Here is a 26,088-nt window from a genome sequence, read left to right as displayed (position 1 = left end):
GTCGTCACAACAACAAAAAGAATACATTACAAATCTTTGCAAGACTAAGAAGTATGGAAAATATGTCGACCGAAGATGGACGAATCGAACTGATCTGTAATCACACATTGAGGAACTTCGTATTTATACGTTTCATCCAAGAGACCTGGGGCTGTGTTAGCGGAACAGTGACGTAGCGAGGTCTGGGAGCCGTGGCATGGACGAGAGACACGAGAAATATACACAGAAATTTTGACGAAGAGTCTTTCTTGCAATCGGCCACATGGAAGATCGAAACAGTCACGAGATGAAAAGTGCATGGAACTGGCTCAGGAACTTGGCAGGCTCCTGTGTCGGACTGCGCTGTTATAAAGTTAATGATAACGACTTAGTTGTACTACTGTAGTGCTATTGTTCGTGGTGATTGATGATATAGAGTGTGTTCTCTTCATGAATCCAAGGATCCCAGACGCAGTATGCGCAGCTCAGTTGAGTGCGCTCAGAATTGCTACGAGTATAAATCATCGAGGGCGAGGCAGAGCCAGGAAACCGGAACACAAACACAACTCTCTGCACAATGCCTCATGTTTGTTCATACTTCGCTGCCTCGTCCGATCCACATTTTGTTTACAAGACTAACTGCAGTACACAACTCTTTGTTGTGACAACTTTTTCCTTCAGAATATTAAATCAACGTTATACATTCTAAATAATGTTTAAGAATGTGCCAGCAGTAACTGTCGAGTGCCACGCCTCCTCACAACTGCGTAACGGTTAATAATTTGGGCATAAATTAGATGATGCACTTCCCTGATTGTGCTTGTTGCGTTGCGCTGTATCTACCTACGCACTTCCCTGATTGTGCTTGTTGCGTTGCGCTGCATCTACCTACGCACTTTCCTGATTGTGCTTGTTGCGTTGCGCTGTATCTACCTACGCACTTCCCTGATTGTGCTTGTTGCGTTGCGCTGCATCTACCTACGCACTTTCCTGATTGTGCTTGTTGCGTTGCGCTGTATCTACCTACGCACTTCCCTGGGTTTCAGTAGCATTCGATTCCATAATCCCAGATTCACGAATATTCGTGCTGGTGGACATACACTGAGGTGCCGAATTCTATTTACTGCGCTATTACATTGAGTCCAGTGGAAAATACCCCATGGACGATTCCTTTTCTTCGTGGGGCATTTGAAGACACTTTCAGTAACTACACTACAGAGTGTAAATAATTTATATGCAAATTCAGTATCCCACATAATTAAAGTAACTTTTTTATCTCTTGGCGACGTAAAAGGTAAATAGAGTAAAGGTATCCCTGCAACAGGCCATGGAAGCCCATTGGGTTGTGAGACGTCGAGGCTGTCACATTATCTACGCAATCGGCTCACAGATGGCGTTGAGGTTATCACCGTTACGCGCAGGCCGCCTTTTACCCCAGGAAGGATTCTGGTACTCATTTCTGTCAAAGGTTGAGTCGATTCCAGGGCCATAGTGCGGTTGGAAGAATTAGGTCACTTAAGAAGTCCAATGACCTCATCGGGAAACGATTAGTATTAATTCAAGAATTCAGTAACGTCAGTAGAGAAGGCAGCAGCGGATTCCTTGAGCCCCGCTGAGCACAAATCGGAACCCTGGTCTGTACCACGAGTACACTTCATTACTTCATCCAAAATCGAAACAAGTGACAAGAGCTATAGCACGTTATCTCGCGTAAGGGGACGAACATGTTGCTCCGTAGTCTGTCCCTCGTTATCCTCAAACGAATTCAGTTAGCTCACCTCAGATATATTCTTCGCCACCAGTTTTAGAGATATTAATTCTAACAACTAAATTAATATACACAGTGATTCTAAATTATTGTCGGGGTTTCCATGACCTATAATTTTCAAACCGGACAATAGTTCAGAATCACCCTGTAGATCTGTGTATGCGTGAATTTCAATGCTGACTTTCTATTCAATTTCAAGAAAACGGACAGATTTTTCAGCGGTTGCTGGAAGACTCTTAACGTCTCGCATCACCTTACAAGTTTTCCGTCTTGTTGCCAGCGAACTCTATAAACAGAACGAGGGTTTTCTTTATTCTCTTGATGTAATGCGATGTGAATTGCTATTTCATTTCTGAGACATTCTGTATAGACACACGGCCTCGTTATATTTGCGTAACCATGGAAACGAGAGATTACCTGATTGAAATGATGTTTATGGCTTATAAACGAAACGGGAGCGGTGGTTAGACCGCGTCTGTGTTCTGCTGGGTCCCTCTAATGACGACCGCAAGAACGGGATAAGTCCGTCCCTCCCTTCATTCGAATCCATTTTGAATCTAACTCGTTTATAAAATTCACTCCATACTTGTTTTGAAAAAAAAAAAAAAAGAATTAAGAAACGTCAGAATGAAGCTGAATCGGGATGTATCGGACGTGTTTATCAGGAACAGGTTGTGAGCCATAAACTTGTCTCACTTTGGTGTTTATGGCATCTTTTCGATTGCAACCAAATTGTCGCCTTGAAGGATGCTATGTAACCATCAGCTTCACGCCATGCCTCTACAAAGAGATTCCGATGATGATGGACTTGGGTACAGCCTGGTGGTCAGTACTCACAGCATTGCTTCGGACCCTCCGTCCAGTGCGTCTCGTCACTGACTCTGAAGGAGCTATCCCTGCAACAGGCCGTGGAGGACCATAGGGTTCTGAGACGTCGGGGCTCCCACATTTTCTAGACAATCGACTCATAGATGGCGGTGAGGTTCTCAGCCTTGCGCGCCGACAGCCCTTTACCTCAGAGGAAGATTCCTGGTACTCATTTCTGCTAAGGACAGTCGACTCCATTCCACCGCGAATGGAATTTTGTACGTTAACACATGCCCTTATTCTAAATCAACGGATCCAGTTCCAGTGACAAATCGCGTGACGATTCGTAATAACAGATCGAAAAGGAGCGTGATTAATTCCTTAATCATTAAAATAGATATACGCTAATGGCAAATTATGACGCTTTCGAAATGTGACTTATTCGTAACTAATTAACCGTATACACTTCACATCGCCACCGCGATTCCGCTGTTTACACTGCTACATAATCCCGTTCAAATGCCTAAGGACTCACGCTTACGGTGTTCACATGAGCCTTCCAGCGGTCCCTATCCTGAGCCAGTTCAATCCAGTCCATATATTTTATTATTATTGTTCACCCGCCTACGTTTTGGTCTTCCCAGTGGTCTCCTTCCTTCTAGCTTTCCCACCAATATCCTATATGCATTCCTCTTCTCCACCATTCGTGCTATATGCCATTCCCATCTCATCCTCCTTGACTTGTTCATTCTAATTATACTTGGCGAAGAGTACAAATTATGGAGCTCCTCATTATGCAGTCTTCTGCAACCTCCTGTCACTTCATCCCTCTTCGGTCCGAATATTCTCCTCAACACCCTGTTCTCAAACTCCCTCAGTCTGTGTAGAAGGTAAACTTCTCCCTGTGCTTAATTAATTAAGTACACGCCATGAAGGCGTATTGGGGAATGGATGTATAGATCCACATTTTCTTGACCTCAGCACCAGTTTGAGGTGAGTGGTCAGCGTCACGTCCCTGCCGCTTTACTCCGGGGGAAGAGACCCCGACACCCATTAGATAGGAAGCCGTGTGGGCCCCAAACCGGTCTGGACGACGCGGAGAAGAGGAAGTACTTGATCCTACAGGAGCTCGAATGTTTGTGACGGTAAGATGACTACTGCCTCTTGTGATGTGGCGCCGTGTCATCAGATATGTTTCCCAGTTTTAGATGGACCTACTGTCTCCATCTTCAGGATAAAAGAGAAACATATGCAGGAATATAGTTAGCAATATATAGAAGGGAGGACGAGAACTGGGGCTAAGAGCGAACCAATGGGAGCGGTGTAAACTCAAAGGGATTCTGTGGCCATAAAATGTACACAGAAGGCTGGTAAAGCGAAATAAATAAAGAAGGCAAAAGGTAAAGCTATCCATGTAAAAGGTCGCGGAAGCCCACAAGGTTGTGAGACGTCGAAACTCCCACCTTTTCTAGACAATCGTCTCACAGATGGCGGTAAGGTTGTCAGCTTTATGCGCCGTCCGCATAAGGACCTGATAGTTCGAAAGCAAGTCAGTTACACACCGGATCTCTTAGAAACAAGACGTAAACTTACACACCGGCCCTTGCAGAGATCAGACGGAAAACTTGTGTCAGTTACACTCACCGCTCTCTTTGTTTACAGAAGTAAACTGGCGTTAGTCAGTTGTAAGCTATAACAAGTAAGACTACAAGCATAAAGTGTTGTGAATCAGAGAAAGATTAAATTGTGTAACAAATAAACCATCGAAACTTGATGTGTGTGTGTGTGTGTGTGTGCGTGTGTGCCGGCAAATAAGCTAAAGTTACTGATTTTTGAAGTTGTATTAAGAAATGGCTCAGTGTTCAATAATAATAATTCATTTGAACTATATATGTGCTTTTGTAGTTTGCGTTCATTCTTGCTTCTCTGAGTTGTGGCCCGTTCAAGGCTCTGAGATAAAGAGACCCTCAGCTCTACCGAATCAACAAACCTCACCTCCTTATAAATGAAACAACCCTGAGATAAAATTTAGTACAAGAAAGAAATATCTCCAAGTGCGAAAACGTGTGTGGGCGAGAGAAGATAATACAATAATTGAGTTCAACAAAAGGTAAGGTGAGAGGGCAGTTAGTGGCGCCAAAAGTATAAGAGGTGCATAAGGAGACGTTACCGCGTGACAAATGAATAAAGTAAATGGGTAAATGTATCAATAATAAATACAGTAAAAGTAAAACGAAGCATGAGAGGGGTGGAAGGGAGATGGGGTGAGATGAGATGAAATTGAAACCGACAGCTGATGCGCGCGCTCGCAGCTACTGACGTCTCTCGCTGGCTTCACAGTGCCGGAGTGCCGGGAAGCTGTCTCATAATGAGCTTAGCGTCACGCGCGAGTTGGGTGGAGGGTCTGCCAGCCTCTGAGAGCAGATTCTTATGCCAGTCAACTGGATTCAATATCCAGACCACAAGCTTACTTTCGGGACCCACGCTCGATATCACATCGGTCCTAAGGAGACAAAACTGCGTTGGTAATCCGTGGTTGCGATGCTTTCGGTTTTGAGTTACAGTCTGTTTCATAAGGTTGGTATGGCTCTTTTCGTCCGCACGCTTGCCAAACTTCGTACTGTCACGTGACTGCGTGGCTACTGATGGGGTTTGGATTGCTGGCTATATTGATCACTTTTAGTTCGTAATTACAAATAACTATAACGCTATCGCGCCCGTCACGGTAGCTAAGCGGTCTAAGGCATGCACTGTCTTCGCTCGCTCGGAAGCCGGGATCGTGGGTTCGAATCCCACTCACGTGGATGTTTGTGTGCGTTTTGCTGTGTTTGCCTACAGGTAGAGGCCTTGCGACGAGCTGATCACTCGCCCAAGGAGTCCTACTGCATATGTAAGATCTAGAAAAACCGAAGTGAACAGAGAAGTTCATGGAGGTAGGCCTAGGCCCACTGGGGCTGTAGTGCCAAGGAAAAAAAAATAACGCTATCGCTGATTTACACACTACAGATAATTCCACGCTTAGTCTTCTTCAGCCTACAGTGTCTTCACTAGCCGTTTCCTGGTAACGGATTTTAACAGTGGAGATTCTTCAGCTTCACGTGCTCAATTCCTGTCTTCATAGACTCCAGTACAGTACGGACGTGTTTACCCCAGTTATCTTCCTTATAACTCCTCGACGCGGACCGCGTAGACAACACCATTCATTCTCGCATGCTAACCGTTTTCCGTTGACGAGGGAATGTGTTAACTGAGCCGTTGCCCAGAAAAGGATCTGGTATATTGGCCAATTTCATGATCGTCATATAGCAACGGGTCTACATGTTGCAGAATCGTAGGAGCTTATCTGTACTGCCACCGTTCGCCTTCTAGTCTTTGATTAAATTTGTTACCGTTCCAGTAAGACGATTATTAAAATTTATTTACATATGTATTACTTACAGGAGGCACGCGGTAGCGTAGTAGGTTGAGACACTATGCTACAAGCCGGAAGGTCGCGGGTTCGATTCCCGACGAGGTCATCTCATGTTCCAATTGACCTAATCCTTCCAGCCGCATCAAGACCTGGGGGTCGACTCAGCCTCTAACAGAAATGCGTACCAGGGATCTTTCTGGGGGTAAAGGGTAGCCGGTGCGTAAGGCTGACAACCTCACCGCCATCTGTGAGCCGATTGTCTAGAAAATGCAGCAGCCTCGACGTCTCACAACCCTATGGGCCTTCACGGCCTGTTACAGGATAGCTTTATATTATTTCCAGCATTATAAATTTATATTACATAATTTGTAAACTCGTTTACAGATCATGAATTAAATCCTGATTGTGATTTAAGTAACGTATTCCTATGTCCTGTGCAAGCAATGCGTTGTTTTGGTGGATATAATAAAGTTCCCAAGGAGCCAGTCTGTCGCCTCTTTGACAGGTTTTGTGCGGTCATTAGTCTTCAAGCTCTTAAGTTCGTATGAGACACGCCCTCTGGCAAAAAGGACGTTGAAAATGGCTGCCAACCAGAAATGCAGTACAGCAATTACGAAGTAGTCATGTACTCTGAATGTTCCAACCACTGCAGAGAACCACGTCATTTCTGTTTCTGGGACCTACACATAGGTGGGTGGATAATATTGTGACATGTTGACCCCTACCTCACCAGCTGCACGTAGCGGTAGCGTAGCGCTCGCGTAATAGGCGAGTAATCACCCCGCATCCTGGTAGCTATGCAAAGCGCAACGCGCGGTGACGTCACGAGCGGAGCCGAAGTGAGCCGAGCGGAGCCGACGTTAGCCGAGTCCCCGCGACCTTGAAGCTATGCAAAGCGAATCAACAGCGGTGATGTCACCGAGGGATATCGCGGTTGCTAGGCAGCAGTCAACAGCTCCGGACAGCGTGGCTAGCAACACGGCATCAGACGACAATTGTCCGATCAAGGCTACATAAGGAGCAGCGAAGGCTATTCACAGTCAGTCAGCCAGTCAGTGCGTTACCAACGAGTTCTCATTTCGCAAGTTACGAGCTACAGACGCGTGTGCGATAACCAGTGATAACCAGTTATATCTGGAGTGTGTAATTCAGGGAGACTTGTATAGCTCCCGCGTTATTAATACGTGAAGACTCTTGAAGATAGTGTTAAGAGATTTTGTTGTAGGGTTTGTAAAGTGTGGAAACCCGTAATATTGTGATAATTAATTGTAGCCGTTATTTGAAGATTGTTAAATAAACCAATTAACCATCTCTACGGCGTCTTCTGTAACGAAACACGTTACAATATTAAAATGGATCTTAGAGAGATATGATGGGGTGGTACGGACCGGATTAATCTGGTTTAGGAAAGAGACCAGCGACGGGCTCTTGTGAACACGGGCTACATAAGATACTGAGAAGTTCTTGAGTAGCTGAACAATTGGAGGCTTTTCAAGAAGATGTTGAATCTTGGCCGTAAATATACTGGAAATTTCGACGCTATCCAACGGTGTAGTTTGTCTGACAATTTCTTTGCGTCTCCTTAATAAAATTTATGATAATATGTTTCATTTGCACCCAGATGCTAAAACAAATCACTCCGAAACCTCTGAACAGGAGAAATGCAGACATGTGTGAGCAGTTCGGCCACTGCACATTGATCTGTTCTCTTCACAGGAGTACACCCAGGTCGATGCAGGGTCTGACTGAGGAACCTACGGCAGGAGTTCGATTCCCACATGCTTACTGGTAAGTTTCCCAGTTACTAGAAACGTCACTTAGCCCTGCGCAGCCATCTATTCCATGGATAAAGGACGTTCTTTATGTGTGGGCTATAGCGGCAGGAACGTGAAGCTGAGCAGGTACGGAAATGGCAGCCTCACGTATGCAGGATTTGAGGTTATCACAGCAGTGGTAATGAGGGGTTCTAACTTCTGGGATATACCGCCGTGCAAAAAGGTAAACCTATCCCTGCAACAGGCCGTGGAGGCTCATAGGGCTGTGAGACGTCGAGGCTCCCACATTTTCTAGACGATCGGCTAACAGGCGGCCTTAAGCGCCAGCCGCCCTTTACCCCCAAGGAAGATACCTGGTACTCATTTCTGCCAGGGCCTAATCGACCCCAGAACCGTAGTGCGGCTGGAAGGATTAGGTCTATTGAAAAATCCAATGATGTCATCGGGAATGGAACCCGCGACCTTTCAGCTTGTAGCATAGTGCCTCAACCAACTACGCTACCGCGTGCCCCGCCAATGAAGGTGCAGGTGTAGGAGGGATGCGGAGGAAAGGAAGCGGAGATACCATTGGGGCAATGGGAGACGCTGGCTAGACCACACGGCGTCACTCCCAGAAGACATTATTCTTCATATTTACGCCACAAGAACCTCAAGTGTCAAATATGTCATTTACTTCTCAGTAATCTTTTAAACTTTGATCATCAGCACTGACAACATGGCGTCGAAGGATGGATTGGAAAGTGCAATCAGGAGTAACTGTGGGGGGGAGCGGGGAGAAGTCATCCGGTTTAAGCGATAATCCGGATTGGTGAATCAAATAATAGCCCTAAAAGGCGAAAAAACTTAGAACGCAAACAAATGCAAAATTTAATTATATAAGTAGTGCTGCAGAGCCTTTATTTAAAAACTGTAAAAAGACAATAAATTTATTCATCGATAGAAGGCTCAGAACTGTACTTGTTTTTGAAAGTAATGATGCAGGTTGCAAGAAACTGTCTCAAGTTTTGTCTGAACAGACGAGTGACTCATCTGCCTTCCTAAATGCCATGTCTTTTTAAGTATGCACTCAACTGTGAAAGAATTTTCTTATTTTTAATATTTCGATCCGGATTAACTGTAATCGGATTAGCGATGGTTTCCTATATATTAAGGGAAGCAGTTTTGTATTATTTCAAGATACTGCACTCGCATTCGCCTGCAGAGACTGAAGAAAAGAATGGGAAATGTAAGCGAGGACTGTGCCCAGACACCAGCCTGCAGCATTACCGCTACACCAACCCGCTCTCATTTGACTGTGTAATCCGAGTCTATGCATTGTCGAGACACGAACTGCGTCTGTCCCACAGCGGTTCGTCCTCTGTGTTAACCACTCTCATCTCAATTAGTGACGTCACATTCCTCCATCAAGCTTTCGTCCGGAATCAAATCAATTTCACAGACATCCCGTTGCACAACAGCCGTTTTAAAGTGATTTCCTCCAGCTGCAGTCTCATTCACGATTTCAAGTTTCTTTTTGTTTCCGTCTTCATCCTCCTCCTTCGCAATTTGTCCTTTGCTTTGTGTCCATCTTCATTCAAAAGCACCTTTACGTCCGCCTGTTTTCACTCGTCCGTCACACACAGCTCCGAGCGGCGGGGCGCAGCGTCAGACTGGACGCTGGCGGGAAGCAAGCAAGATTTTAGAGGAAATATTTCATACTTTGGAGCTGCTGACTGATCAGGGTGGGGGTTGCTGAAGGCTAGGGTGGCTGTGGCAGCTTCTTAAAACGAAACAACACTGAAGTTTGCAGAACCCCATAATTCAGGAATGTTCTTAATGACATCTGGAACGGAGAATCCATTCCAAAAGGTTTTCAGTTTACTTTGCCCAGATCCATCGGAGGAATCACTGTCTATGGCAGCTGTAGCCTACAGTTTGGAATACAGCGAGAATTACCAAAATGTGACACAGAGACACGAAGTAAGTACATGCTGTTAGGAAGATTGCGCCGACAGGCTTGCTCGACGAAGGGTTGCCACAAACCTTCAATTTGTATTAAAAAAGAAACTCAATATCTGCGAAGAGCTATAGGAGGAGGCATGCCCGTATGGTGAAAGCAGAATATGGTTAACTACTTAATTACGTCTTCCCAGTATGAGGAGGGGTATATAGAGGCTCCACGTGCTCACATATGAACAATGTTTAGCACTGTCGTCACATTATCCCATGCTGAAGAAATACAAAATGCTGTTTTCTATATACTTTATCAGCAATTTCCATAGCTGCCGACAGATTCCTCTACCAGCAGAATTAGTACTACCTGTTAACACGTGTGACCACTGGGCTCTCGCCGCGTTGTTTTTTCATTGTCACGCAGCATCATCACGATTATATCGTCCAGTGAGGCAGAAGTTCATTAGTAGGGACGGGCTGCCGCTTCATATTAACCATCAGTTATCCGGAGCGATCAATTACTTGCGTGTAGAACGACCAACTCAGGAGTCAGTGGGAGAGACCGCTTATGTAGAACGACCAACTCAGGAGTCAGTGGGAGAGACCACTTATGTAGAACGACAAACTCAGGTGTCAGTGGGAGAGACCGCTTATGTAGCACCATCAGTTCAGGAGTCAGCGGGAGGGATCGCTTATGTAGAACGATCAGTTCAGGAGTTAGTGCGAGACATCAGTAAGATATATAGCAATGAACTGAGAAGTTAGAGGAAGAAAAATGTATATGTAACGATCAACTCAGACGTTAGTGGGGGGACCACCGCTGTAGAATGATCAGTTAGCGGTAGGAATCACCAAAAAGCAATCGACCCAGGAGTCGGCGGGTGTGATAACTTATGCAGAACGATGAACTCTTGGCTCAACTAAAAGCTTAGTGAGGGCAGTGCTCTGCGCCAGCAGAAAATGTGCACTCTGAAGCGCTCATGCGTTGGGTTTGAGGATCTTGCCTAATGATTCTAAAGAATGCTGTCTTCTTTGATGCCGTGTGGCACGAAAGAACTTGTGATGAAAGATGAAGATGCGCTACGTAAGCTAGGTGCTAGAAACAAGCGAATGTTGAATGAACGGCGAATGGAAAACGTGGTTAGATAAAGGCTCGTCAGAAGCAAAGGGAGAACCGATGATATTAAGCAGATGGGTGGAAGAACGTGGCCTTAATAACGGTTGTTCGAACGGTTTGACGTTCGAACGACTTGAAACTTGAACAAAAATTCGAAAGTCGAGCAAAGAATCACGTGGTAGTCATGTGGTCGCAAGCTCAGTTGCCCGGTCAGTTCTCCCGTGACTGGTTCAGTGAGCATCTCGCAAATTCCGTCTGCTTCAAGCGTTTTATTTACTTCTTTGAGTTATATTTATAGACAATAAAGGAAGCATCCCCACTGCAGACATTAAGGAACTGCTGAGGTATTGGTCTAAAACACAGAGCCTTGTAAACAAGTGGCGCCCCAATATCGCAGTTGTGAACAGAATATCAACCTATTTAATGGCGATGTAATGCAACATTTCAGAAACATTAAAAAATAATAGACAGAAACAAATGACATTAGACAGGCTTCTCTCCACAGGAAAATCAAGGGGTGGTAGTGTTACCGAACCGCAACTCTCAACCAGTGGATTCTGGTGAACAGTAATATCCCTCCTACTGTTATTATTGATTGATTATTGTACAGTATTTTTATATATGTACTATTATAAGTAAAACCATTCAATTACTTAAATTAAATATATATTTGTTTTATCATTATTTACCAATATGACATTTTTAAATAGGCACTTGAAATGCTTCATATCGGGTAAATTTTGTGGGTCTGGTACGGATTACTTCAATTTACATTTTTTCAAATGAAGAAATTTACCTTGAAAGTCGAACCGTCTCCTGGAATGCACTGTGTTCGAAGTTCGAGGTTCCACTGTACATCTGGTGCCCATCTTCGGGCAGCATTTCATCATCTTTATCGGTAAAACAATCCTGTTTCAGTAGAGCCTTCCTCAGAAAATTCTCCCAGATTTGTCTTGAATTATACCATCCGATTTTAATTTATTTGGATTTCGCATTTTTTTTTCAGAGCAAGGTACTCAGCCTTGCGTCCAACCTGGAGGGCCCCAGTGACACGGTAGTCCACTTATATCCCCAAGAGCCAGGCTCCATTTTCGTCGCCTTCTACGACTCGCAGGGCTGCGGTAGAGGTAGTCTAACCCGCCTCCACAAGGGAATTTGTTCAGCACTTACTTACTTACTCATGGAGCTGAGCCCTTCTTGAGGAACCGCCAATTCAGCAACTACTCAAGAATTTCCCAGCATTATATGGAACCCGAAGGTTCATTACCGTGTTCACAAGAGCCTTCCACTGGTCCCTATCCTGAGCCAGATCACTCCAATCAATACCATCCCATCCTATCTCTCTAAGATCCATTTTAATATTGTCCACCCATCTACGCCTTGGTCTTCCCAGTGGTCTCTTTCCTTCTGGCTTTCCCACCAAAATCCTATACGCATTCCTCTTCTCCCACATTCGTGTTACATGCCCTGCGCACCTCATCCTCCTTGACTTGATCATTCTAATTATATTTGGACAAGAGTACAAGTTATGAAGCTCCTCATTATGCAGTTTTCTCCAACCTCCTGTCACTTCATCTCTCTTCGGTCCAAATATTCTCCTCAACACCTTGTTCTCAAACACCCTCAGTCTATGTTCCTCCCTTAGTGTCAGAGACCAAGTTTCACACTCATACAGAACCACAGGCAAAATTATAGTTTTGTATATTCTAATTTTTATGTTTTGGACAGCAGACGAAAATACAAAAGGTTCTGGTTTGAATGGTAGCAAGCATTACCCGAGTTCAATCTCCTCTTAATTTCCTCCTGAGGAGATTGAACCCGGGTAATGCTTGCTACCATTCAGTCCAAAACCTTTTGTCTTCTCGTCTGCTGTCTAAAAACATATAAATTATAATATTTTAGAAAAATTTGTTCAACGCACAAATACAAATATCAGCCCTACATTTATCATGTCCATAAACAAAAGCGAAAAGATTCAGGTATATTTATTAAAATTTAACATGCTGAAATATTACATTTCAAAACTAATAAATAGTAAATTAAAAAAAATCAATGATCGGGGAATACAAACGATACACAGCGATATTTTTAATCCAAGTGGGCACTGAATGAGTGCGTTGATCAAATAATGAGCCTTCAAACAGCGCTTCCTCCTCGACGCTGCTTGGATACCTGCTAGATTGCACCAACGCTCTATACGTCCGTCAAGTCATACTAATTCCGCAACTTACTTAACAGGTGCCGTGTGAAATCAATCGAAAAATTACAAAGCATATTTAGTAAGAATTTTTTGCAAAGATATTTTTCTATAAGATTCAATACACTTCTCTGACGAGAAGGGAACTTGGGGACCAGCCGGAGACTGTCGCGGGTCGCTCAAATCACCAGTGAGACTTACGTAAGCCACGTGTCGTGAACTGGACAGCCATGGGTAAATAATCGTTGTTTATTTTGTCCGACCGAAGCTCACGGACATTTTGGGCGCACTGCCTCAATTTCCACAGTAAGCCAAGCCAGCTGCAGGCAATTGTTTCTTCCTCGGCATACTCTTCGAAGCTGACGAGGCAAGCAGTGCTTTCCTCCAAAACTCTAGCAGACTGTACGGCGCGAATCTCACAAAATGGTCGTTAAGACAAACATAAGAGTCTGTTTGACAGGGTATACGTATAAATAGTTGTATTCTTCTGGCTATGTGGTCACAGAACATGTTTCTGTGTTTTGAAAGGTGGGGGAACACACCTCAGTGTCCTTGAGCGCCGAGAGTACCAGAGGCGGAAGTAAGGGCGAGCCTGTCTCCTATATAAATAGTCCCACTCTCAAAGATGCGCGCGCCGCTGCTGCTGACTGCTGATCCGCTCGGCTGGGTAGCCTTGAGTGATTTGCCTCCTATATCAAGGTCGTCCAGTCACAAGCTGAATCAGCTGAGAAGCGAGAGGGTGGAACGGAAGGGGGGGACTATGCCTTAGGCACTGGCGTCTCTCATTCTGTTCCGGGTGAATTCATCTTAGATGCGCGGTGGACGAAGTGGAACGAGATCAGGTTAGTTCCTTCGCTTTTACTCTGTTAATCAACATTCCACCACTGCCCAATACTGATCAATGACCGATCTGTTCGGTGTGTGATACTCTGACCAGGCAGCACATTATCACATGGTCGGCCATTAAGTAAAAGGTAAGTTGTCCTTGTGCTTAAATAATTAACCACTAAGCCATGAAAGCGTATGGGAGAATGCATGTATGTATCCATATTTTCTTGACTTCGGCACTAGCTGGAGGTGAGTGGACAGTTTCACGCCCTATGTGTTTTACCCCCGGGGACCCATTGGACAGGAGGCTGGGTGGACCCCAGATCCGGTCTGGACGACGTGGAGAGGAGAAAGTACTTGATCCCTACAGGAGCTCGAACTCCGACCCCTGAGTCGTCCAGCCCGTAGCCAGTCACTGTACCGACTGCACTATCCCGCCTCCTCGAACTTTAGGTACAGACTTCATATCTGACCCGGTACTGACGGGTTACGAAGTAAGGAAGTACGTTACCCAGCAGGCTGTTGATGAGATAACTGGGCCTGTATTCGGGAGATACTCGGTTCGAATCTCGACCTTTTATCGGATATCTTGAGTGTTTCTCAGTCTCTCCAGTGGACAATGACATGGTACCATGAAACGCGCCATGACCCATTTCTACCATATCCTTATATATTCATCCGTAACATGTGACGTCATGAAATTATGAAGTGCAAATAGCGACTACGAATAACCTAAAAAAAGCCTCACTGACTCAGTAACAGAAAAACTGGTAAGACCTGTAGGGGCAGATGGTGTACCGGGTAACATTTGAATCCAGAATCTCCAGAATTCTAATGTAAGACGTTATCGCTATGCCATCCGCTGGCTTCATGGTTGTTACCAATCACGGTACTAGAGGTTTCAGTTGTTACCAATCATGGCACTAGAGGTTTCACTTGTTACCAATCACGGTACTAGAGGTTTCAGTTGTTACCAATCATGGCACTAGAGGTTTCAGTTGTTACCAATCACGGCACTAGAGGTTTCATACCTTTCACTTAAAAAGTTTGTTGCTCACATTTTAGTAAGCTATTGTTATTCCAGTTAACAGTTTCCTCAAAATATTTCCTGGCGTTTCTATGCATTCCTCAGAGAAAGTAAAAAGAAAATGTCCTTTCGTTACATGAACATGATTTAGAAGTTTAGCTTCGACGAAGATGCTGACGACTAGGGCAACAGTACCCAGTAAAAACTCAGGAGACTATTTTGTTATTGCTAGTGGGGTGGGACTAAGTCCCTTGTACTGCGGCCACTTCTGGCCTATTGTACCAGATGATAGAGGGTGATTGTGGAGCAATTGGTGGAATGAAGATTGGCAGGGGAAACTGAAATACTCGGAGAAAACCTGCCCCAGCGCCACTCTGTCCACCACAAATCCCACTTGACCAGACCCGGGATCGAACCCGGGCCGCCGCGGTGGGAAGCCAGCGACTAACCGCTTGAGCTACTGCGCGGCCCCAAATATTCCGGTACCGGGAATCGAACCCGGGCCTCCTGGGTTAGAGCGAGGTATCCTAACCACTAGGCCATACCGGACATGGAAGACAGAAAGGATAACATACGTATATCATGAGACTTATTACTTCGTTAGTGAGCAGGGTAGCAGAAGCATGGGACTGGTATCAAGATTACTGTATTGTATTCCTTCAGGAAGAGGATACTGTTAAACATTATTATTTCCTTCAAATAAGTTGGGTGAAGCTGAAAATGCACTGTAAGCCGGGACAGCATGGTCTGTATAGCGACTGACCACGGGCAGGACGGCCGAGGGGTCGGAGTTCGGGTCACGGTACGGGCAAGACCGGTTCTGGGGCCCACCCTGCTTCCTATCCAAAGAGTATTTACTCTGGGGAAACGAGGCAGGGGCATGAAGCTGACCACTCACATGCAACTTACGCAGGGATCAAGAACATGTGGATCAAAATATCCACTCCCCCAAACGCCTTCACAGCGTAGTGCTTACAGGACTATGGACGCAATACCACGCGTCCTGAACAGCTGCGTTCTCAATTACCAGCTGGTGTCTTCACTTACACGGGAATATTTAAATATAAAGCAGATGCCGAGGTTATAAACTTCTTGTTCACTTTGAGGGACGACAGAAACACAACGTACCCGAACGGGGTACACTAAAAGGTAAAAAAAAATAAAAAGTTAAAGCTGTGATGATGATTTTGACTGTAAGAAGGATCACCTACGTCTCAGGCCTTTCTGTGTTGGTGCTGTCTCGCTCTGTGGGAAAATATCTCAAACGTGACGCTGGCCTGACAAGTGTCAACCTGCGGGCATATCCGCCCCAGTGACCTTAATCATGCATTCCGGGCCGGTCAGTTCATGTGTATAAACAAATGCACCGTCCTCTCACTGGGCTCCGTGTTGGATAGCACCGCTCACTTCACGGTCACTCTGAAATGTGTGTAAACAAATGCAGCGTCCTCTCACTGGGCTCCGCGTTGGAGAGCAGCGCTCACTTCACGGTCACTCTGAGATGTGTGTAAACAAATGCCGAGCAGGTAACGAAGAAACTCCGGCCTCCTACTGACTTTCCGCCGCACGAATAAAAGGGGGTATATGAAATCACCTCGCTCTCAGTGTGTTCGCGTGTCTGTGAATCCCCTCTAATTCCCGAAAGCAGGGATAGTGGAGCCATAAGAGATGCCAGTTACAATGTCATGTGAACATATGCGATATGACGCCTGAAACGCGGAACAGTGCAGTCAGAGAAGCGCTGCAGAGACGGTCATTGTTATCTAACGGCTCGTTAATTAGGTAATCCAGCTCTCGGGTTTCTGCGTGCTGTGACTGACTGCTAACCAGTTCCTCAAACACAATTACGCTGCCAGGAAATCCCATTGCACTGCAATCGACGTAGATATTAAGTTAAAATATATAAGTTTTTTATGTTCTTAGTTAGGGGCCACGCGGTAGTGTAGTTGGTTGAGGCACTATGCATACAAGCCGGATTCCCGATGAGATCATTGGATTTTACAATTGACCTAACCCTTCCAGCCGCATTATGGTCCTGGGGTCACTCAACCTCCAACAGTAACGAGTACCAGGAATAATCCTGGGTGGTAAAGGGCGGGACATCCATAGGGCTGACAACCTCACCACCGTCTGGGAGCCGACCGTCTCGAAAACGTCTGACAACCCCTATGGGCCTCCACGGCCTGTTACATGGTCAGCTTTACCCTTCATATTCCTAATTACGCATCACGCTATGCAGACATCCTCAACGCGTTCTCAACATCATAACACGATGGAGGCGAATGGTACACCCCAGCAGGGCCTACCACCGGCGAAATGGCCCTTCTGCTCACTGGGAAGAAGACTGGATGGGTCCAAGAGCCCGTCTGGACGCGAAGATGAGAAATATATCTTACTCTTACCATAAATCGAACCCCTATTCCTCGGCTGTCCAGCCCATTTCCTCTTCGCTGCAGCGACAGAACTAATTAAAGTATGAACGGAATTTTACATCTCAAACGAAGTTTCTACTGGTATACAGTATAGCTTCAAGTTAAACTCAGATTACAGAACAACACTTGCTAGTTTCATGGCTACAAAATGTTTGATTACTAGAAGCGCCTCCTTCTTCAATTTATATGCCGTCTCCGGTAGAAGTATAACTCATCGCACGTTCGTGAAATGGTAATAACTCTGGCAACCGGAAACTGCGCCCTGGAAGCTACTCCACCCACTCCACGCCAACAAGACTTTCTTACTTTTAACAATATCCTTATTAACTGCCAGCGAATGCTTTACAAGTTATCCTCAAAAGCGATGGGTAATGTTGCGTCTTTAATGCCATATTTCTTCGAATATAAGATGCCCTCGAATTTTCCAAAAGAAAAAAATATGCGTAAATGTGCGTCTTATATTCGAAGTAATGCCGTACTGTAATGAAGTTTCAGGATTAAATTCGATAAGCACGTGGCACGTGGCCGATTTACGTCTGAATCTGACGAGGTGAAGACACGAAGTCAAGATAAGTATGTAAGATCTGAGGTTATCACGTCGGTGACTATTAAGAATGTAGGAAACAACAAAGGGTAGAAACCACAGATCTGATACTTTCCCCCTTCCATTGGTTCTTGAAAGTGAAAAATAGCGTTTTCCCCCAAAATCGATAGGTAAGTTTCGAGCTTAATTAGACCTAAAGGAAATGAGTTGAGTGAAACCTTGTAATAACATGATTTATAGTCCATATCATGGGGAACAAGTTGGTTTCTTATTGGATTCTCTAGCTTCAATAGTTATCGAGATATGGGAGAAAACGCAAACCTCCATTTCAGCCGAAAACGCGTTTTTTCGCATTATATAAAAAACTTCGCTATTAGTTGAATATCAAAGTTGTAATTTTAACTCCAAGTTTCTTAAGATTAGAGCATTATTTTCTATGAGTTTTAAAAATTTTGGAGATTCCCCACCGGAGATATGAGACGTTGAAAATGGCCGATTTTGGGCCCAGAGCAAAGTTTGGAAGCTCCTGGAAAATTTTGGAAAATAGATACGGTGTTCAAAACTATGTGATTATATTCTTCATGTAGGAGAAAACAAAGGGTAGAAACCACAGATCTGAGACTTTCCCTCTCCCATTGGTTTCTGAAGGTCAAAAATAGCGTTTTTCCCAAAATCGGTAGGTAAGTTTCGAGCTTAACTAGACCTAGACGAAGTGAGTTCAGTAAAACCTTGTAATGACATGATTTGTTGTCCATATCATGCGGAACAAATTGGTTTTTCATTGGAGTCTCTAGCTTCAATTGCTATCGAGATATGGAAGATAACGTAAACCTCAATTTCAGCCCCGAACACGCGTTTTTTCGCATTATAAAAACGGCTGTGTCGGAAGAACCGAGTGGATTGTATTTGTTTTTAAATATTTTTGAAGTGTGAAAATACGTAGAAATAAGCGTACAAAATATGATTTTTTTTAAAAAATGTGAGCGACCTCTCTGGATGACTTCACATGGAATGACCCTGACCGAAGTCATTACAAAATCAGCACATGCCAGTCACGTAATGACTTTGGAAACAATCCGTTCCCAGACATAGAACTCCAACCCTTCACATGGAAGCACTTGCAGTACCGGGGCGTTCATCTGTACCCTTCCAAAGATACGTTGCGACAGCTACACGTCACGAGAAATAAAATCACATCTCCAGAAAGCTACGGACTTGCCTCTCGTGGTGACACTCTCATTTCCGGTCATTCAAACCGAATGTGGAACAAGGCAGATACAAGGGAAGTGTCACAACTTACCGATAAATCGGCTATTCTTTCAAAAGAACAATAAATGTTCACGGAGGAAATGTAACAGGTTACAGGACTGCACGGTTACATAACCAAAATCAGCGCACTTGGAAGTATCTTAAGTTGTGTGGGGATCCGTTTAATTGAATTCTTGTTTCTGTGTATCCTCTTCACATCTCGATTTCTGGCAAGTGCTTCCTGCCTGCCTAATGCTGAGTTCTTGCTTGGCTTATTCTTCAGTCCTGAAGATGTAGCCAACATGTTCCCTCGTAACGTCAGTTGACTTACAGCGGACTAGACGGCGTCATACCCCCAGAACTCTTCGCACATCGACTTACCACACACCTTGCTTCCGTTGCTTCTGTTTGTAGAATCCTGTTTCTGTGGCCGATGTTTTTGTATCCACTTCTGTCACATCTTAACTTCTATGGCAACTCTGGATAGATCCACTTACGGGTGTTTTACATCTCGCTTCTGCGGCCACTTTTTGTGGACTCCCTTATACTGCACCTTGCATCCATGGCAGCTGCTTGTGACGCGCTCACTTTGCACAAAGTTTACTTAAATTCAATTTTATATCAGGTCATTCGCGAAATAGAAACGGCGAAGGCACAACTCACTATGCTAAAAGCGACTCAGCGTTTCTCTGCGTGAGTCTCGGGGTCACGCGCGTTTCCTCTTACGGAGTTACCCGTAAGAGGCGCCGTGAGAGACAGGAAGAGCTGTTAAAAGCCACGGGCGGGGCTATGCAAACAAAGAGTTCACTTTGTTGGCTGGTAAGCCCACAGGAGAATACAGCCAATCCAAGAGAAGTGACTGCAGAGAAACGTTCACTTTTGCGTTATCTTAGTTCAATGTAGAACACAGTAGTCTACACTATATGATATACCACTTATTGTTTATTCAATTGCGCCTTAGGTAGCGCACATTTTGTCGATGATTTTAAGCGCAATTGTTGTACGCCCAATACACGCATTTTTCAGTAAACTCACATTAAGGACGCGAAGTCTTCTGGTACATCATACAGTATTCCTACACTCACCTCCAGCTAGTGTCGAAGTAAAGAAAATGTGGATCTGTACATCTACTCCCCCATACGCTTTCGTGATCTAGTGCGTAATTAGTTAAGCACAAGGGCAACTTTACCTTACCTTCACATTTCCTCATTTCCATTTTTCCCCCTCCTAGCAAAAATGAATTTGAGGACTAGCATTGCTGTCGAGCTGCACAGACGTGCGTACAACACGGTCTCGTTGCATTAGCATTAACGTAACGCTGTGACACGAGTGACTTCAAGCCGGAGACGCTGCTGTTCTGATGCATGGCTTGGGAGACCTCAGACAAACAGCGGGTAGACACGACAATATGGGGCTTTACATGAAGTATGTTATAAATACGTAAGGACGTTGTTGGTGGAGTTTTAATAGCTGTTTCGTGACGAAACACAAAGGAACGGCAACACAAGCAAGCACATTGCCTATCTACTGAGAAGTTAAGTGTGCTAAACTTGGTCACGAAATTGTCTTGCTTCATTCCTAAAATATGTAGAAGATAAATGTATTCATTTACTTAATTCAGCACCGTGCCATTAAGACGTATGGGTAACCTGCAATCCATTGTCACAAATTAGGGGGTTCCGTGACTTATAAAACGGGTTCTGGACTTGACGATCGAATTTACTGGACATTCATACAACTTGTTATGACATTTCACGGATCACTATCTTCGGCTGGACACACTCGACTTCTGAACCAACTACACTAATCCACTCCTCTTGGAGCCAAAGTCAAAGTGAAAGTCACATTGCGACTGACGGTCAGTCAGTCAGTCAGTCAGCCTTGGTGTCGAGCCCAGTCTGGGGCTCATGACCAGATATTTATTACTGTTTGACAGTTACGGTCTTGTTATTATGGAACGCCCTCTCTGACGAGCGGACGGGTCTGTCTTTTGTCAGAGTCATTGTCTGAAGTACTTCTCCCTCTCGGAGCCAGAGTCACTCACTGTTACATAGCCTCGGGGCGGACTCCACAGAAAACACGTCCAATGCATAGCAATGAACGTCTACTGTTGTTTAGTATTGTTGTAAACTTTGCCTGTCAACCGGCTGCTTACCTAGAACCGGTCTCCGCGGGAAGATGTCCATCGAGCCGTTGCCCAGTAGTGGGTATATGCGTCATAATATTTAACAACGCTATCAATAATTCATGCTACAATAATGCTGAATGAGCATATGAAAGTGAAAAATGAATCGAACAGGATGCGGAAGGAAGTCGTTGTGACCTAATTTGAGCTATTATCCCAGCGTTCTCCAAACAATACCCCGGCAGAGATACACGTCAGAAGCCTTGCCGCTTCTGCAAATTTGCTTTCGGGCTTGAAAGCAGAGGTACAGCACCATGCATTAAAATCGACGTTATTGAGGGTATTGTAACTAGTAANCGTTCCTCCGAAACGTCGGTTAACACCACATATACACGGTGCCAAATCCCAGAAGACTGCTTTCTTCATAGTAAGTTTCAAGCTCTGAGCTCTGGTCACTAAACCCCCGGCAACCATTCGATAAGGGCCCCACAGCCGCACTGGAAGCGAACAAGGTGGCTAAGAAAAATATCCCTTCTCTTGCTTAGAATCTAAAATCGGTGATCCAGTTTGTAGCGTAATCACTTTAATGACGTATCCTCGATGGGAATGGAGGATACTGTGGCGTATAGAACCGTTGCTAGGCAAAGACCACGAAACGAACATACAACAGCCGTTGCTATGCAACAGTGAGGTAAACACACGTCTATAACAACAGTTACTGTGTTTCTGTGCCTAATTAATTACGCACCACACCATGAAAACGTATGGGGGGGTGGATGTATAGATCCACCATTCTTGACCTCGTACGAGATGGAGATGAGTTTTCAGCCTCACGCCCCGGCCATTTTACTCAAAGGAAGCAAGCAGCATGGGCGACCGCTTGTAAAATACAAGGCTATATATACACATACACACTTAGTAACCTGCATACGTCAGACCCAGAAGATGGAGGCGACAAATATCTCCGAAACGTGGGAAACATCGCCCACGAAGACACGATATAACCCAAGAATAGAATTAATATCACAAGTTTATTTTATCACCACTAAACGGCATGAACCGACAGGCTTTTATGTTCTATTCTATGCACTGGACTCCCCTTCTAAAAAATGCCTAGCACATTTTAGAAATTTCCCTCATCCAGAACTGATTTATCGGCATTATTATTCAACACATATCTTACAATTTTAATTCAATATGAAGGCACATTATGTTTATTTGACCTTTACTATTTACTATTTAATGGGCACGTTTAGTAGAATATGAAAAGAAGAAAGCGTGAAAGACTGACCTAATCTAAAGCTTAAACGCTGAATGAGTGGAGTTCTGCCTCCACGCTGTATCTATTGACAGTGTGGTGCTTATAAAGAGAAAACTTTACATTTTATTTTATAGTTCTCAAAATATTTCATTAATTTTTGCAAGAACGAATCACATTTCCAAAACCAGTTAAATGTTCAAAAATGGACAAAAAATACGTCTTTTACATGTATATCATCTACCCCAGTTAAACCCGACAAAAATGTTAGCAGTAAAATACTACTCATGAACACATACGGCCGTAGTGAGTTGTAGGTTTGATGCTGTCACCAGACCACACGAAAAATAACGTTGACCTTCACGCATTTAACTGTCACACAACCTAGTCACTCACTGGTCATAAGTCTTTTTCTCAGAGTATCCTCATTTTACATTTCGCGTATTTCATTTTTACGGTTTGAATAAAGATTCCGATATCATAAGTTTATAACACAAACACTGCCTTGCTTCTGAAGATGGGAAGCAAATAATTGTATACATACGAATGATAATGGTGAAACGCAGAAACGCGAGCAGCCACCTGCATTAGTGTTGATAGGTTACCAATCAACATGAAGTAACATGTTCTAGTTGACAAGCATTGCACATGCAGTGTGAAACTGAGACACCCAACTCACCGTTCGTAGAAGCAAGCACACGATACCACGGCTATTACACTTGCAACACACACCAGACACACAAAAGATGTCCTTTCCTCCACACAATGAACAGAAGACTGAATTCCAGTCTCTCTCCGTCTCAACTTCTCAGTGTTACCAACATTCGTGGGCAAACGCCGCCAGGTACACGGACGGTTATTCTCCGACTTTCCCTGCCAGTTAGGAACGGAAAAACACCGCAGCTTTCAAACGAATTATCTGGGATGTGCTTTCGTCGTTAACCTCATACTTTTATTTGTTGTGTATTTAACGACACTTTTAGTAGCTCATATTACGTAAGGTCAAATATTGTTAGTGAATAATGGATTTCAAAGGATAAGTAGGCTGTTTCGGCCTCAATTTTGCAGGGGCAGATCAAGGTAAACAGAAACTTGGGTCAGGATAATCGGTGTTCCACCCGAGATTTTAAATGAGCAACTCCAAAATGCAAGTTAGAAGCAATACCTCAGGAGCCAAGTTCCCCGGTTCGTTACCCTTGACGTTAATTTATCATATTTTGTTGCATCCTGCTGTGTCACTTACTACAGATAATATTTATTATTCCTGTCAACACAGTACTATTACAGCACATGGAGCTACTGTCAAGGACGACATGTTTCGGCACATGTGTGCCATTTTGAGGTCCGGTTTTAGTTACAATTATTCAATCATGTAAAAGTAAGTAAAGCTATTCCCGTAACCGGCCGTGGAGGCCCATAAGTTTGTGACACGTCGGGGCTCCCACATATTCTAGACAATCGGCTTACAGATGGCGGTGAGGTTGTCAGCCTTACGCGCCGGCCTCCCTTTACACCCAAGAAATTTACTGGTACTCATTATCTGGTCATGAGCCCCGGCTCGGGCTCGACACCAAGACAGACAGACTGATTGACCGTTAATTGCAACATAACTTTGACTTTTGGTACTCATTTCTGTTAGAGGCTGAGTCGAACCCAGGGCCATAGTGCTGCTGGAAGAATTAGGTCAATTGAAAAAAATCCAATGACCTCATCGGGACTTGAACCCGCGACTTTCCGGCTTGTATATAAAGTTAAAAATTGACATCTGTTTATAATTCAATCACATTTTTTTTATCGAAATTGACTCTGATTATGGCGTCAGTTTTTTTTGTTTTTTTTTGGATATGGTTTGAACCCGCATTTTCACCGATCAGTACCTGACGGGATGTTATCTTGTGACAAGGGAGTCCATGCATCCTTGTTACGAATTAACCGAACTAAAGAAATCAGTTTGTGCACAATTAAGCACGCTCTTCTCAGTTCTTTTGCGTTTCCTTCCAGCAGACGGAGCCCTTCATGTTTGCCTTTCTTCTCTGAACAGTGTTCCTTCTTGCTCGACCCGATGCTTGTAAGAGGAACCTACAATAAACACGTATAAAGACAAATGAGGTAATCGATAAGCGAATGTATGCACAGGAGCTCAACAGAGAGGCAGTTCTTTCTGTTCGCGTCATGCAAAGGCAGCGAAAGACTTCAGAAATGCAGAGACAGGATAAGGAGTGAAAGAAATAAGGATAATAAAAAACAACGAAGATTTCTCGGTGGAAACGCAAGTTGTGACTTTTTTGGTTACGACAATTTACAGCGTAAAATTTGGGTACCAAGAATTAAGAAGAATATTTTTAGCTTCTATCATTTCCCTGAACATGGAATCAATATGTTCCTTCAAAATATCATTAGTACCCACGCACCAGCCTATGATAACATCGTAACTCAGCAGACTACATGAATGAGTATAGGCGCGGTTTCGATTTATAATTGGATTTATCGAACTCTTACAGATCCTTGAATTCAAGTCATTATAAGAGTTTCACTAATTCACACACTTTACAGTTCACAAGAGCATACACTTAGGTCATGTCAGCCTGCCGTGTCTTCATCAGCCGTTGTTTGGTAACGACTTCGAGCAACAGACATTCCCCTTGTTCTGGGTTCCCGAACTATTATCGGCCTCAGTTACCAGCTTCTAACAGCAACAGTTCACAAGGACTGTATCTCAGCGGTTTTCTAATTAACTGACTCATCAACCAGCTCACTGACTAACCAACTGACTCCACTCCACTGAATGAGTGATAACGTCTAGGCATTGACTGCATAAAAAACGGATGCTCATTTACGGAGCCGTTACTTAACAACGGCTTTTGTATATTTGCTTATTTCGCGGTCGTTGCCTTGCAACGCGTCTGCATGCCACAATATGAAAGAAGCACATATGCTCATACTTCAAAATGGACTGCGGCGCATATAGTCAAAGTTGAATCCGTTGTGACCGAATTCGCTCGGTTTGGGAATCTGAAACACGTGCTCCGAGCCAACTGTGCGCACTTGCGGCAGTGTGGATTGATTCCACGGCAGAAATTATTGGAGACCAATGTGAATGCTGTAGCACTGCAATCCTGTCACCTTAGTCGCATAAACACAATCGCTGTAAGATCTCTTTTTAGTAGTCTAAATAAGCGAGATGTACGGAATTTGCAAATACTGGGATATGAGGGAGTATATTTATACAAGCACCTATCTGAACATAATCAGTTAGTTTAAATCATATTGGATCCTTTATATTTAATATTAAACTGTATTACCCAACATCTAATTAACCTACATTAATTAGGGTTTACTCTATTCAAAGGTAAATCCTTATATACCAATATCTTCTACGCGTATTTTCCCATATAAGTAACTATAAGTAGCTACATAAGTAAAAGAAAATAAAGTAAAGCTATCCCTGTAACAGGCCGTGGAGGCCCATAGGGTTGTGAGCCGATGAGGTTCCCACATTTTCTAGACAATCGGCCCTTAACCCCCAGGAAGATTCCTGGTACTCATTTCTGTTAGAGGCTGAGTCGACCCCAGGGCAATAGTGCGGCTGGAAGGATTAGGCCAATTGAAAGAAATCCAATGACTTCATCGGGACTTGAA

The 26,088-nt window shown here is 44.1% G+C and overlaps 1 protein-coding gene across 1 annotated transcript in view; it reads right to left on the bottom strand.

Annotated features, from left to right (window-relative positions):
* LOC111874893 (alpha-mannosidase 2) overlaps nt 1-23,193 on the bottom strand; it is a 393,048-nt gene extending 369,855 nt beyond the window's left edge. Inside the window, exon 1 of the mRNA XM_023870753.2 lies at nt 23,129-23,193. The gene's annotated coding sequence lies outside the window, so the exon portion shown is untranslated. The remainder of the gene's footprint in view (nt 1-23,128) is intronic.
* Nucleotides 23,194-26,088: the final 2,895 nt, after the last annotated feature.

The sequence above is a fragment of the Cryptotermes secundus genome, unplaced genomic scaffold (genome assembly GCF_002891405.2).
Source record: "Cryptotermes secundus unplaced genomic scaffold, Csec_1.0 scaffold516, whole genome shotgun sequence".
NCBI lineage: Eukaryota > Metazoa > Arthropoda > Insecta > Blattodea > Kalotermitidae > Cryptotermes > Cryptotermes secundus.
Note: the sequence above shows the minus strand (reverse complement) of the source record. Positions and strands in the feature narration are given on the sequence as shown.